The sequence below is a fragment of the Suricata suricatta genome, chromosome 6 (assembly GCF_006229205.1).
Source record: "Suricata suricatta isolate VVHF042 chromosome 6, meerkat_22Aug2017_6uvM2_HiC, whole genome shotgun sequence".
In the NCBI taxonomy this organism is placed as follows: domain Eukaryota; kingdom Metazoa; phylum Chordata; class Mammalia; order Carnivora; family Herpestidae; genus Suricata; species Suricata suricatta.
Window position 1 is genome coordinate 115,845,016 of NC_043705.1, and position 15,887 is coordinate 115,860,902.

The following is a 15,887-nucleotide window of genomic DNA, read 5'->3' on the forward strand; positions in this document are numbered from 1 at the left end:
ATTACGGAACTGACTGACTCTTCTTTGGACATCTCAGGGTGTGGGAGAGACTTGACTAATTCTAGAGCCTTGGGAGGGTTAATGCTCAGTGACAGAAATAGATACTTATACCCAAACCCTGCCATTTGGTTTATATATATTTGAACCTGAAAGGAGACTTCATAATGATTCTTAACTTTTGGCTTTGAGAATCCCCTTGGAACCAAAATTTCACAAAAGTTTGAGGTAGCTTTTCCTTGGGAGAGCTTTAGAGGAACCCATCCTAGGATCTGGAAATGAGAATATAAGTTCTGGGTTGTTCTCATAATGGTAGTGTTGTATGTGGCGTCTTTTGACTTCTGCATACATTTGGCCAAGATGGTATTTCACGGAGGCAGTACAGCGGTATTTTTGAAAAATCACTTGTTAGATTTCTCTTCCTGTCTTGGAAAGTGAAGTGTATTATTTTTATTTTTAAAGTTCTGGAGGATGTGGTACTTTCAACCCAGGCATGGTGGGTTTTTTTCTTTTTTTTTTTTGCAATGACTTTAGTATATTTCCTGCATTTAAAGTAGACAATGTGGTTGATTCTCTCTGTGTTATCTGTTTTTTTATTTATTGGACCATCTTAATGATCTGTCAGTGGCACATGTATTATTGAATAAAAGCCTATATATAACATAATTTAAAATAATTGGTAGTTTAGCCCTCTCTTGGTTTTATATACTTCTATAAAACTTCCTGTAACAGTATTCCTTCTCTGAGTACCAAGGGATATTATGCATCTTCCTGGGTGAAGTTCTTTTCCTTTTTTTCCCTTCTTTTATAATCTGGTTCTTTTCAGCCAATCTTATTTCTTCTAAGAACAGAAAATGACCCTCTAGTGTCTGAGAATGACTAAATATTAGAAGCGGGGGGGGGGTTTGGCATAAGGAAAAGGGAGATAAAATCCTTTAACTGATCCTGAAAATATAATAAAGGCTAGCCTCCCTTGTCTGAGAACAGACGTCTCTGATCTATCACTGCACTCATTTTGCTAGACCCAGACTCACATTGGGATCCTTTTCAGTACGGTGCTGCAGATAGCCACTCCCAATTGACTATACCTTCAGTGTCCAATATGGTGGCCACTAGCGGTATGTGACATTTAAAATTTAAACTAATTAAAATTAAACAAGATAAAAATTATTTTAATCTTTAGAAGCTACATATAGCTAGCTACTACTGTTTTGATCAGCTTAGATGTAGAACATTATCATCACTGTGAAAAGTTTGATTGGGCAGGGCTTAATTATAATGATCAAGATGAAATCTGATTCTAGCTTAGGAATCTAAGCAAAACCACTTTTAGATAATGCGTTATTATAAGCCTGTGTCCTCTGCATGCTCAATAGTAGAAGCCCACATGCTCGTAAGTTGAATTGGAAGAACTGCGTTCTTGAAAGAGGAAAATACTTTGGAATGGGGATGGTGAGTAGATTGGGTATTTTCTGATCTGAAAAGTCCATTCTGATTTTGTGACTTTTGTATTGTTCTGAGTCTAGTGAGTCACCTGGGCCTGTGGCTCCTCTTCTGTGCTAGGTTCTGTGTACTCTGTTTACCTGCACAGTCCGCCAGGATTCTGTAATTTTTCTCCTCTAGTCCTGCTTCACTTTATGGTGATTGTAGTGGGATGGATGAGTATAAGCTGGTCTCTGAAGTGCAGTATTTAACCAGAATCCTCAGAGATCATAAATTACCCACATTTTCTCTTGCCTGCTAGTTATTAACAATAATAGCTCCTGTTAATCAAGTATTTATTATGTATTAGTCACTGCTGTATTCATGATGTTATTATTTTTGTAATCCTCAAAATAGTCTTATAAGGTGGGAACCATTTTTATCCTTATTTTACAGATGAGGACTTGAAAGCACAGACAGGTTAAGTGTGTGACCTGATGTCGCACAGCTAGGTGGAGCTAGAACCAAGCCTTAGAGAGATTGATTCCAGGGTGTCTGCTCTTTTCCATTATTTTACGAAATACTCTTAAACTGTCATAAATGGATGGTTTTTCAAACTTTTGAAAGATACTGAATCTCTGGAAGTCGACCAGTTCAATGTTAACTATTAGAATTGAGCAATTTTTTGGCTAGTTTATTCCTCTATTCTGTTCTTCCTTGCCAGTTACTCTGATCATGGTGTTTTTTTCCTCTGCTCCCATATACCTTGGAGTTGGCTCTAGAAAGCCTCACCCTGTGGTCAGTAGCTCTATGGGTCTTTCTCTTAGACTTGGTTCATTTAATTTTGCAGCTTCTTTGAACCTTGCAGCTTTTCACAAATTTCCCTAAATATGGGAACTGGATGTCTGTTCTAGTACTTTCTAGTACTTTCTAGTACTTGCAGACAGTCAGAAGCTATTTTTTAGAGCTCTCAGCTCATCTTCTTTCTCTTGTAGAGGAGGAAATCGAGGACTCTTGAGCAGCAGAATCTGGGTTAGAGCCTCTCTTCCGAAGCCCGGGGCGACTCCACACTGCTGCCTCTCTGCAGCCTTCACCCCTGCTTTCAGCCTGTAACCGAGTTTTAAGGAGGGCAGAGCTATAACTTTCTATAATAATCATGGTTTCCTTAGACCACTCATAATTGTTTTTTGGATTTAGAAGAAGGGTGCTCTTCTTGCTTTTTTGCTTGTTTATAGTTCTTTTTTAATTAATTCACAGTAAATATTTTATGTGCAGAAGTAAACCAGTGAGTTCATTTTGAATTAAAGAGAGTATCAAATTTGCCCTCAATATGAATTATTTCTAGTTTCTCTAAAGGGGAACAGTCCTTTTTTTCAGGAAAGTTTCCCCTATCAGATGTGTTCTGCACAACCTTGTGAGTTGTATAGAGCCAGTGAAGACCAAGTAGGTCTATTTTCCCCTTTGCTAACATCCATATGAATATTGCATTCATATTTCTTAAAACCTTAGCCATTCGCATGCTCTGCCACCAAGTTGTGGTATCGTGAATGCCGGCTGTATCCCTCCCCCTCACCCCCATAAGGAACTGGGGAGCTACTGGGAAACGTAGTGCAAGTGGGTGCACATATTGGCACACATGCCAGAAAGATGTTTCTCTTTTTGGCCCAGACAGTGTTATTTCTGGACCTCCTTCTCTTTGAGTGGGTGAAGTTGTCTTCCCTGATAAACTTCACACGTTTAAGTGCAAAACCAGCCAGGGAATGACTCTTGGTGTTACATTCTGTGTGTATAATAAGGAGAAGTGAGGACTGTTGTGTCTTCCTGAGGGAAGTCATTTGGATTTTGGAGGGGGCCTCACTCTCCCATCAATTCCCTGTGAGCCTCTCTGCCAGTCTCCTGGGTGCTTAGCCCACCACCCTGCGTTTTTCTTGGGAGTGACTTGTTTCTGCATTTTTTCAAAAGCAGCTTATAATAGAAAGCCCAGGAGGAGCGCTTAGAGTGCTTCACTCAGGAGATTGGTGAGCTTTTGTCTCCTGCGAGCAGCCTGGCATGCCTGCTCTGTCGGAAAAGGTCGTCTGACTCAGCCACCGAAGGCTGTTCAAGCTGCCTGAGACCAAAATAGCCCAGTTGGGTTCCTCAGGGTTGTGCCATGGCTGGTGTTAGGTTTATACAGGGCTTCTTCTATGTTAGCTGAAGGTTTATACAGGACCTCTTCTATTTTGGCTCATTTCAGCTTTTAGTGAAAACAGTATATTTATTATCACGACTTGAATAAAATTATTTTTATGTTCACATCATGGTGTATTTCTACATTTGGATATGAAAGAATTGCTTTTATCCTAGAATACTTGATGCACACAAATATTGTATATGCGTAGCCTGTGTGGCTAATAATAAAGTGAACATGTGTGAACCCACCCAAGGTAGGAATTAGTGGATTGCTCATATTCCTTTTTGTCTGCTTACATTCGCTGCAGCCATAACCATTATCAGGGAATTGTGTTTATCCATTCCTTGCTTTAAAAAAAATGTTCTAAGTCATATGGTATAGACATACTGAAAATTATTTGCCAAAGTAGTATCCTAAGACTTGTGTCAGAAGAGACAGGCTTTGGGAACTGTGACTCCTGTGTTCTGTCCTAATGCCTGGCACATGCCAGGGAAAGATGAGGGGTACATCTGCCATTCTGCCCAGTAGACACATTGGTGGATGAGGAAGGGCAAAGATTGATTGCAGGATAAAGGATATTAAAAAAAAAGTTTGGTTTTGATGTTTATTGTGAAAGATGATGAATGTATATATAGCAATAAACAAAAGAGCTCGGAAGCCCTCTGAGCTCATCCCTCCGCTGCAGTGACACTCAGTCCACGCTCAAGCTTGCCTCCCTACATGCCTGTCTTCCTTTTTCTCCTCTTTTCTTATCTGTAAAGAACCACCAGATCTTTTTTTTACTCAACCACAATCTAAAGAGAGTCCAAGAAAGTTCTGAAATCCTAGTGTGCCAGGCACTTTTCTAGGTTCTGGAAGCACAGCAGTGAACAAAACCGAAACCCCCCTGTCCTCACGGATCCTACGTTCTGATGCATAAGCAAGACGTGGCATGCAGTACCCAAGGGAAATAGGCAGTGTGCCATCTGTTGATAAATGTTAAGGAGAAAAAACAACTGAAAAGCATGAAAAGAAACATGAAACGTCAGGAGAAGAAACTGAAGCTTTAGAGAAGGTGGCCAATAAAAGGCCGCAGGGAACTGACTCCTTAGTAGGACCCTCAGAAGTCTGGACGCCTCTCGGCAGCTCTTTTAGGGGGAGCCAACTAGGCTCTGGGGGGACCTCACTCCTGGTGGGTTTGAAGAACAGGGAAGACCTGCTTTCTCTTCTCCAGTGCAGGGCAGCAGGCAGCCTTGCATGAAGGGTAGCTTTCTTGAGAGCAATGACTGTCTCCTCCCGGGGCACTTTCTTGAGACAGCCTTCCAAGGTTATGTGAAATAGGATTTGTATTTTCAGTTCCTTTCATAATAGTCCCCAAGAGATGATTAGGCCTAAATCTCACCTTAAAACTTTGACATGAATGGAGGATGATTTTGTGATTGGAACCTCCTGGCTCTTGTGACTCCCTGGCCCTGTTTGGAGAACTTTGCAGTGATAAGGGCCAGACTGGTGAGTTATCTTAGCAGAAGTGATCAAACCAGTTGTTTTTTACTTCACAGTAGAAGGTGGGGACACAGTGGATTTTAACGACATGACTTAATCACTTCAATGGATTCTGTGAACATTTAATCTCCACCAAGCAGGCCAATTAATGTATCTGTGGTTTAGAGACTTTGGTTATCTTTTTTCCTGCTTTAGAGAATACAAAAATGCCCCAGGGATAAACATATTTCCTTTCCTCCTAAGGGTCTCTTCTTCTTAATCTTGACATTGCTAATGCCTTATGATATTACAGCTTCTAAAGCAGTGAAACTCATAATTTTTACAAGAGACAGTAAAAAGAAAAAACATGGGTATAAATAGAAAAAACTAAAGCTTCTCTCCACATAAGACAAGTACTTCTAACCGGTTCAGACAGATTCAGTTTTAAGCACACGCATCCATACCCAGGCAACTGCCGGTCATGCCTGTATGGAATTCATTCACACACACAGATCTCTGATTAACCTACGGAAACATTTGATTTATGAGAACTTGACTAGAATGTCAAATTTGACAGTCACTGTGTGATGTGTAATATGCGAAGTATTTTTCACTGCCCTTATGTATTTACCTGGTAAAGCCCTGGTTCAGTTACTTACCTAGAATGAGGACAGCAAGAAACTTTATTCCAATCCTTGTTCAGTTACTTACCTAGAATGAGGACAGCAAGAAACTTTATTCCAATCCTTCTTCCTTCATCTGCATGGGCCAGTTGAGTCGAACATTCGACACAATTTCTTTTTTAAAAAAGGGTAAAGGAGGTTAAGAGATCTGTTTGATACAGAACAAAAATACTCCTCCAACCCCTCACGAACCCTGGCGACCCTTCATCCTAAGGCAGAATTCAACCACTTGCCCAGGTGTTAACTTTCGGGATGGATATGGTAAGCAATGGATATCATTTACATTGATTTTTGTTTTTAGAATTCTTAAATTATATCTTTTAATTTACATTTCTTTGTCTTACAGCTTTTTAGCGACAAGATTTTATTCATGCTTTGTATTTCATTTTCTAATTATTACTAAGCCAGTCTGAGAGAGAGCTATCTGTAAGTTTTTTATGCTACAAATTTAGCCAGATAAATGATGCTTTGATAATTTCCTCACACAGCTGAACTAACTGTACTGATTGACTTTACTTATTTCAAAGTATTAAAGATCCTTCATGACTATTAAAGGCCACTGGATTTTCATGAAATGCTACATTGGTTTGAAAATATTTGAATGCTAATGAAGATGTATTTAAAGAAGACAAATTGTATTAATGAAGACAAGTTGGATATTTTGGCAAAATAACCTCAGTAGTAGAATTAATATTATGTTAATATCTGCTGTTTCTACCAAGGAAGCAGTAAATATTAAAAAAGAATGGACTTGATGAATGCCTGGTGTTAACCTCACTTTTTTTTTTTTGCATACTCTTATAGATTACTAAATATAATTCTTAGGCTAATGACCATTTACATCCAGAAGAATAGCAGAACAGAAACATGGTTTATTGATGATAAAAATATATTAAATCAAGTGCTAATCCTGACATTTTGTTTCTTGTTGCCTGGTAACAACGCAGCAGCTATGTGAGAGTTCCATTATCTCAGGTACAATGGACTTCGTTACACTGTGGCGTAGCAATACCAATTACAGCAAGATTTGTATGCCATTATCCTTACAAAAATTTGGTGCTATTTTTTATTGTTAGTGCAGAGATCCTGAAAGTCATTTAATAACACATCCCTTTTTTTGATGGGTTGGTGAATTTTATTCCATTTTTAGTTTTTTGAGTTTGTATCTTTATAATTTTTGAGGCTTCACAAATTTGCATTTATCAACTTGTATAAACTGTATAAACTTAGGCTTTTACATTTATTATAAAAAGTATGTACATTATAAGGGATGCTTCATTAATTCTTAGCATCTTTTATCCATGACCACCTACAGAGGAGAGAAAAAATATCTGGGCAGAATTTTTGCCTCATGAAAAATCATCAGGGTGTATTCCTCATTCTTCTCTAATATAAAACATTTCCAGTTTAGTACCTGCTTCAGGAAAAGGAAACCTGTGGAACCAGTATGATTTGTTTTAAATGAAAGACTGATTTATGTTGTGTGTAGCCATATATGTTCCATATACTATTAGTTCACAGTTAATATTTAAAAGGATTGCAAAGCCTATTTCTGTACCCCATAGAGTTAAGAATGTTTTTATATTTTTATTTAATTTATTTTTAAGAATATTTTATCTTTAAGTAATTTCTCCATCCAGTGTAGGGCACGAACTTACAATCCGAGATCAAGAAACACATGCTCTACTGATAGAGCCAGCCAGGTGCCCCAAGAATGTTTTTATATTTTTAAAGGATGTGACAGAGTCCACAAAGACTAAAATATTAACTGGACTTCACAGAAAAAGCTTTTAGACCCTTAATTGACAGTATAATTTCCATTTTTGTAGTCCAAATATATTATATGTCACTCCGTGTTATTTCTTAAAAGACCAGTGAGCTCAAAATAGAACTGAAATAGAATAATAACTGGTTTGAGAAGAATCAGTAAAAAATTAAATAATAAAAATTCCTGTAGTAGTGAAACGAACGTGCAATTTGTCAGGGCTTCTGGGCGGCAACCATAAAGAAAGGAAGATCAGATGCAACTTGTGTATCCATCCGCAGTTGGTACCATTTCTTTAAAATCTCAGTGTCTTTGTCAGTAAGTCTGACTTTAACATTAGCATGAATTGATGGTCTGATTTTTATTAGAAGCATCTTGCCTTCTCCTGCCTGTTTGACTTGTATCATACTTGTGGGCTAGTTTCCTATGTATACAAATGCACAGCCAGGTGAATGTCGGTACCTGAGTCGTGGTTGGCATGCAGATACACAGCTCCTGCTGGCTGGCGGGCTTTCCAGGAGCCATGGAAGTGGTCTGGAGTTGGAGTTGTTCTGTGTTCCTGGGGTTTGGAGGGGCCCTACAAGGTCTGGGTTTTCCTCTCCTCTGGAGCCAAACCCTCTGTATTCTGCAGAGAGAAAGGAGGAAGGGGAGGAGTAGGGCAGCTTTGGGCTGATGAGGCTGATTTTCTCAGCCTTCTGAACTGTGGCTTTTTGCGTCCTGTTTTCAGTCAGAAACAGATTTATCTGGTTATTTCTTTGTTGGGAAGGCAAATCTGGGAATCAGGAAGCCATGTGCTTTCTTGTATAGCACCAGTCCTCTGAAGCAAAAGAAAAGGCTGGAACCAACTTAATGTTTTCTAGAGACAAGAGGCAAAAGTCAGTTATCTTAGCTAGATTTACTTACCTCTTCTTTCTTGTAAGCAGAAGCTCAGGAAACTCCATACATAAGCACCATTTCTGCAGGAGCATGCATTTTATGTCCCTTTCTGTTTGTATAATGCTTTCTTTTTCAAAGCACTTTCACATATATTAACTCATTTGATTCTCTTAATCGCCCAATGACATAGGAGAAGAAGCAGTTTTATAATATTATGAATGAGAAAACCAAGACATGAATAGGTTTCTGGGCATAGATCCCTAGGAAGTTGTGAATCGCTTAATGAAAAGGACACTTGGAAGACTTGGTTTTAAAGTCCTGACTTTGCATGCGCCATCTGCCTAGGGCAAGCCATAACAGTACCAACGCTTTATTTTTGAGATGCTCATCAATAAGAATTGTAAAATTGAAAATGTAAGTAAGCAGGTGTGTGGGATTTTACAGAAGCCTGGATTCAAGCACAAATGACAGTGTCGACTGTAGCTTGGGTACTGTGAGTAGAATGGATTTTACGATGACATAAAGGGAGACAGGGTGACTAGTAAGGAGACCACTGCATTGATCCATGCAACGGGTGGTGGTGGAGTATAGGTGGGGAGGCTGATAGAATCGAGGTGGACAGTATTTTGGAAGAGAATCTATCAGACTTGCTGATGCATTGGATATGGTGTGCTGGTTAGAGGAAGGCAGAGATTAAATAATTCCTCGACCTGACTCAAGCAGTGGTGTCTCACTCCCTGAGACAGGAAGCCTGGCAGGATGGGAAACAAGTGTCCCACTAGACTTGAGTTGGCCTTTTTAGGCCTTTAGGTGGTGATTTTGCAGGTGTCCACGGACATGTGTGTATAGTGCTCAGTGGAGAGGTCTGGAAGGGAGTTATACTATTGGGAATAATCTACATATATTTGATAAATTAGTCATGGAATGGAAAAGACCATTTAGGGAAAGAAGCCCTTGGGACTAAGACTAAGCTCTTAGGAGTCTTAGTATATTTCTTTCTTTTTTTTCTTTTTATAAACAGAATCTGAGATTAAGAATTCTATCTTTGTCTCTCACTAGCATTGTCATATTGGACAAATTACTTTAGAATCCCAGCTTCTTTACAGTATCTCCTGTCTGCCCATTTCATGGGTCTATCTTGATCACCAGTGGGACAGGGCATTTGAATATGTTTTGTAAAACTCTCAAGTGCTCTGTTCTCACCTGGATCCCTCCTGCTGCCTTAGTTAATAAACCTCACATGACTGCTGTTGTTCTCAATGACCCAGTGATGATGGCTTTAGAACTCTATGCAGTGGGTGGCACCTGGCATGGCTCATCCTCCTTACCCTTTCCGTGTCTTCCAGAATTCCTGAGATCCAAGGGAATGAAAACTCCATAACACTTGCAATTTCTAAAATCTTAATGAGTTAATAAAACAACTAACCTAAATTGTGCTTCAAATATATTGTTAGCTTTAATCATCAGTAAATTACCTAAATTTAAGGTTCATTTAAATCAACCTACGTATGTTGATCCTTTCATTCAAAAACTATGATGAATTTTAAGGAGAACACCCACTATGGATACCTTGAAGAAAGGAAAGTTCTTATACATCTGTCATCTCATTAGCTTAAGTTGCATATGCTCAAATATTGATGACCTTTCTTAGCTGTCATGTTTTAAATGGAGCACTAGTTAATGGACTACTTATCTCTTTTTGTACTTTTGTTCAAAAGATTCAGATATTTTGGTTTGGGTTGAAAACTAAAGTTTGTTTCCGGAGGAAACTTGCTTGTGCTGACTATCCATCTTGACTTCTTTTGAATGAAAGTAACATTGGTTATTCTTTGGGGAGCAAGAAAAACAAAATGAATAAAGAGGGACTCAGGTATTCATGGATGATTTATGTTGAACCATGGACACACCGCTGCCTGTAAACAGGAGAGGGATTCAGTGTTCAAAAATAGATTTTTTTCCCATATTCCTTAGGATGGAGCACAGTGTTACATATAAATAAATTAGGCTGCAGGTGTGTTTTCACTGCTTCTTTATGAAAGCTTTGCCTTACTGAATTTTCACAAACTCATGAAAAAATATGCTTTATTTTGTTTGTTTTTACATGAAAACTTTTGAAACAATTGGTTAATGTGGGAGAAACAATGAAAGATTAGAAAATAAGGATGGTTGAACTATTAGAAAGTAATGGCTTTCTACTCTGTGGTTCATTCCATAAAAACCAAGACCACTCACGTCCAAGAATATAAGTCACTTTTTCCACTCAGCTTCTGAAACTTAACATTAGGACACCAGTGGTTCAGCCACTGAGTAACTAAGTCCACATTTCATTGCTTTGAAGAGAATATTAAATCTAAATCCCACGGGAGGGAAGTTAAACAGGAATGTGAAGAACTCTAGTACCTTTTCTGTGCTTTCGTGTGAAAAGGAGCTGTGTTATTCATTTAAAGAAGCTATTTTAGTTTCCTTCATAATTAGGGGAAAGGATACAACTTTTGCCTTGTATCGTGAAAAAGTTCTTTACAGTTTAGAATTTAATTTTTAATTTTGGAAAAGCTTTGCTGGCATAGACAAAACTCAGGGAAGAAAAATTCATCATTACCAAACTCAGACAAATTCAGGTTGACTATAAAAAGCTACAGGATTAAGGCTGTTGAATTTGGAAGTTTTTGGTATAATTTAAGTTTCTCTCGGTTTGAGAAATTTATAACCCTCATTCATTTTGAGAATTGGCATCTCAGAAGTATAACTAGACCTTTAGAAATATAAGTATTAAATAGAATTTTAAAAGCAATTCTATAAATCAACTCTTGGTCTAAAAAGTATTTTAACTGCTGATTTATTAATAGATTTTTTTCCCCCAAAGCTTTTGGCATTGTTTTTACCCAAAAGGTTTTTGTTTAATTTTCTTCTTAGTTGGTTCATATATATTTTTAAAGTTTATTCATTCATTTTGGGGGAGAGAAAGAGGGAGAGAGAGAGAGAGAGAGGAAGTGTGAGTAGGGGAGGGGCAGAGAGAGAGAGAGAACCCAAGCAGGCTCTGTGCTGTGGGCATGGATCCCTCCATGGGGTTTGATCCCACAAACTGTGAGATCATAACCTGAGCCAAAGCCAAGAGTTGGATGCTTAACTGACTGAGCCACTCAGGCACCCCTGTTGGTTCATATTTTCAATGTACAAAGTAGCATTTTACTTGTAGATTAATGACAGCTAGGTTTTATAAGGATATAGAAAAATAGAATGGAAAACTTTTCTTCATGAAAATCATTCTTAAGAAATAGAAGGGGTAGTATAATGAGTCTATGTACAATGAATACAACTAAAGTATGCCCTACACAGAGTGCAGTAGACTCTATAATTGAAATATTTTCAACAGTGACAATAGCAGATGAAGGCGCTATAGTCTTGTAATAATAAAAATAGCAATGACAATAGAAACAAGTACTATTTATACTATGCACTTAAGTCATCCACTGTAATTATCCAATGAATTGAGTTTTATTATCCTTATTATATAGAGGGAGAAAATGAGGATAAGGAAAAACTTTATGATAAGAAAGCTAGAAAGGGGGACAGTTAAGATTGAAACATTTCTTTCTGCCTCTAGGGTTTATATACTTAAGCAAAAGCAAAAGATGAAAGGTGGATTTTAAGGTACATTTGCTTTATACTTTGCAGTATTACCATTTTTATTATAATTTACTACCTTCTTACTGGCAGAGTCCTAGATCTTTAGTGAATTGAATTTTTCAGTTAACTAAATGTAGCTGTAGGACAAAGGTAATACTTCCATAAACACGAAATTAGAAATCATTCAATAACATTAACCTCTTAAAGCTTATAAAATAAGATAACCCCCTAAAAGCTATAAAATGAGAGCCTTCACACTTGGGAAGCTAGAATATTTTTTTCTCCAGTTAAAAATGAGGTGGAGCGTCTTAGACAGTAGTTTGATCCTAAGAAATTTTAGGACTCTACGTAATAAATATTGGCAATGATTAGTTAAAAAGTAGAAAAGTTCCCCCTCCCCCCATCCACAGTTGCACTTTGCATGGTTTCAGTTATCTGTGGTCAGTTGCAGTCCAGAGTGGATGACCTATCTTCTGATGGTCAGTAGTAGCCTAATGCTACATCAAAATACCTACATTGTTCGTTTCACTAGAAGAAGGATGAGTACATACAGTACAGTAGGGTATTTTGAGAGAGAAAGAGAGAGGCCGCATTCATATAAGCTTTACTGCAGTGTTTTCTTGTAGTTCTGTTTGATTATTGTCTTTAATCTCTTACTGTGCCTAATTTATAAATTAAGCTTTTTCATAGGTAAGCATGTATAGGAAAAAAACATAGTGTATATACGGTTTGATACTATTGTCACTTTCAGGAGTCCACTGGGGGTCTTGGAGCGTACCCCTCATGGATAAGGGGGGATGACTGTGGGCACTTCCAGTTTCTGGTCTGGCATCTAAGGAGCCTAGAAGTCACCAAGTCTGTCCTCATAATAAGAAAAAACTGAACAAACTGAAAATCAACAGTGCTTCTTAGAAATCTATCAGGGAATTGAGGTTGTAAGGCAAACCATTGCCTCCAAAATTGGACGGACAGACAGGCTGATCCAGAGAATCATAGCATACTGGAGGAGAAGCCCGGGAGCAGAAATCTCTGTGGGAACCAACACTGGGGTAGGAAACCCTAAACTCACTGATGAGTTGGAGGCTCAGTGTGGACAAGCTTGAGAGTTATAAACTTTGGGGTGGCCCCATCTTGGGTAGGTTGGGGGGGGATACTTCCATGAGTTTTACCTCCAGGATCTCTACCAGATTCTCACAATGAAGATTAGAGAGAAATCTCCTTGCGCTTTTGGCAGGAGGGGAAAGTAGCCATTTTGAAATACACCCAGAGCATTCTCATTCTCCTCTTCCTCTTTTTGTTTTGAAATTTTAAAATGTTTTTATTTTATTTTTGAGAGAAAGACAAAGCGTGAACAGGGAAGGGGCAGAGAGAGGGAGACACAGAATCCAAAGCAGGCTCCAGTCTCTGAGCTGTCAGCACAGAGCCTGAGGTGGGGCTCAAACTCACAGATCATGAAATCATGACCTGAGCCAAAGTCGGACACCCAACTGAGCCACCAGGTGCCCCTCTCCTTCTCTTCTTCTTAACAGGGCCTGGTTTCAAGAGAAACCTTTTCACCAAAGCCTAACTGACCTTGGGAAAAAGAAATATCCAACTCCAGCCCTCCAGCCTTTCAGGTGGGGGAAGGGGAATATTCAACCCGCCCCCCTCTCCTCTTCCTGTCTCACTTAAGTAGGGAGAAAACAAAGCTGAGAAGTACTAGTGAAGGTCACAATAGTTGGGGGGGGGGTGGCGGGCAAAGGCTTACTAGAAGACAGATCTAATCATAAAACTGTGGGTGCTTCCCTGTCCTCCGCACCTTCACAATGACCTCACACAGTAGTGCTCTTATATCATAAGAGCAAAACACAACTGAAAGTTCTTCTTGTCTCACACCTTATGTAAGAAGTCTCTAGGGGGGCGCCTGGGTGGCTCAGTTGGTTGAGCATCCGACTTCGGCTCAGGTCATGATCTCACAGTTCGTGGGTTCAAGCCCCACGTTGGGCTCTGTGCTGACAGCTCAGAGCCTGAAGCCTGTCTTCAGATTCTGTGTGTGTCTCTCTCTCTGACACTCCCCTGCTCACGCTGTCTCTCTCTCTCAAAAATAAATAAAACATTTTTTAAAAAGTCTCTAGGGAAATCCAGAGACAACAGAGGAGATGAAAGCAAGAAGACCACAGAAAAATTTAGCTTCTGACACCTGTAGCTACAGCAAACAGTAAGCAGAGCCTAAACCCAGCTAGATCAGCATAAAACCTCATATTAACAGCCTATTTACCTCAGTTTATTTTTGCCTTGTACATCATGTCTGGTTTTCAACCAAAATTACAAGGCTTATTAAAGGCAAACAACACAGTTCGAAGAGAGGAAAGCAAGCAATTAGAACCAGCCTCAGATATGGTAAAGAGGTTGGAATTATCAGAATGGGAAGTTAGAATGCTATGACTAATAGTCTAAGAGCACTAATGGGAAAAGAGGGCAATGTGTGCAAGAGCATGTGGGTAATATAAGCTGGGAGATGGAAACTCTAAGAGAGAATCACAAGGAAATGCCGGAAATTAAAAACACTGTAACAGAAATGAAAAATACCTTTGATGGGCTTATTAATAGACCAGATACAGCCAAGGAAAGAATTAGTGAGCTTTAAGAAATGTCAAGAGAGACTTCTAAAACTAAAATGCAAGGACAAAAAAAAAAAAAAAGAATGAAATAGAACAGAATATCCAAGAACTGGGTCATTTAGAAAAGGTGTAACTTGTGTAATGGGGCTATTGGATGGAGAAGGAAAAGTGAAAGGAATAGAAGAAATATTTGAAGCAATAATGACTGACAGTTTCCCCCAAATTAATGATAGACCACCACCACAGATCTAGGAATCTCAGAGAACACTAAGCAGCTTAAGTAACAAATAAAATTACAGTTAGGCATATCCTACTCAAACTGCAGAAAATCCAAGACAAAGTCTTAAAAGAAGCCGTGGAAGTAAAACACTCTCTCTATAGAGGAGCAAAGATCAGAATTACATCAGACATCTCTTCAGAACCAACCAAGCAAGAAAAGAGTGGGGTTCATTATTTGAAAGGCTTGAAAGCAAAATGTGACCAACCCAGAATTCTGTATCCAGTGAAGTTATCCTTCAAAAGTGAAGGAGAAATGAAGACTTTCTCAGAGTAACAGAAATTAAGGAAATTGTTGCCATTATAGACCTGCCTGGCAAGAAATGATTTAAAAAGTTCTTCAGAAAGAAGAAAAATGATATGTCAGAAACTTGGGTCAGCATTAAAGAAGGAAAAATATTAGAGAAGGAATAAGTGAAGGTAAAATAAGATCTTTTGTTTTTCTTAATAATCATTTGTTCACAATAATACTAACATTAATGTGTGCCATAATTATAGTTTGTGGGTAAGTAAGTATAACAATGTTATGATGGACAGGACAGAGAAGTGGGAATAGTCCGTTAAAAGGTACTTACACTACTGTGAAGTGGTATAGTGTTATTTGAAAGAATTGGCTTAGTTGTGAACATATATTCATATTCAGGCACAATCACTAAAAAAGGAAAAAGAAATACAATTGATATCCTGAGAAAGGGGGGGAAATGGAATCAGAAAGCTTAATTAAAGCCAGAGTATGCAGAAAAAAGTGGGACACAAAAAAAGAAAGAACAAGGGCAACAAATAGACAATGTAACAATTGTGGTAGATATTAATCCAGCTACCTCAATAATCACTTTAAAAAGTTAGTGATCTAATGTCTCCAGGGGCAAAGGAAACAAAAGCAAAAATGAACTATTGAGACTTCATTAAGATAAAAAGCTTCTGCACAGCAAAAGAAACAATCAACAAAACTAAAAGACAACCTATGGAATGGGAGAAGGTATTTGCAAATGATATATCTGATAAAGGGT

The 15,887-nt window shown here is 38.5% G+C and overlaps 1 protein-coding gene and 1 long non-coding RNA gene across 4 annotated transcripts in view; one reads left to right on the plus strand and one right to left on the minus strand.

The window, feature by feature from the left end:
- The window catches only part of OXCT1 (3-oxoacid CoA-transferase 1), a 138,598-nt gene that overhangs the window by 32,573 nt on the left and 90,138 nt on the right, over positions 1 to 15,887 (plus strand). The window lies entirely within an intron of this gene.
- LOC115293182 overlaps positions 1 to 15,887 on the minus strand; it is a 30,453-nt gene that overhangs the window by 5,946 nt on the left and 8,620 nt on the right. For both annotated transcript variants that reach the window (XR_003909405.1, XR_003909404.1), the window contains exons 2-3: positions 7,961 to 8,123; positions 5,762 to 5,847 (exon numbers count right to left, since the gene is read on the minus strand). This is a non-coding gene — a long non-coding RNA (uncharacterized LOC115293182). The remainder of the gene's footprint in view (positions 1 to 5,761; positions 5,848 to 7,960; positions 8,124 to 15,887) is intronic.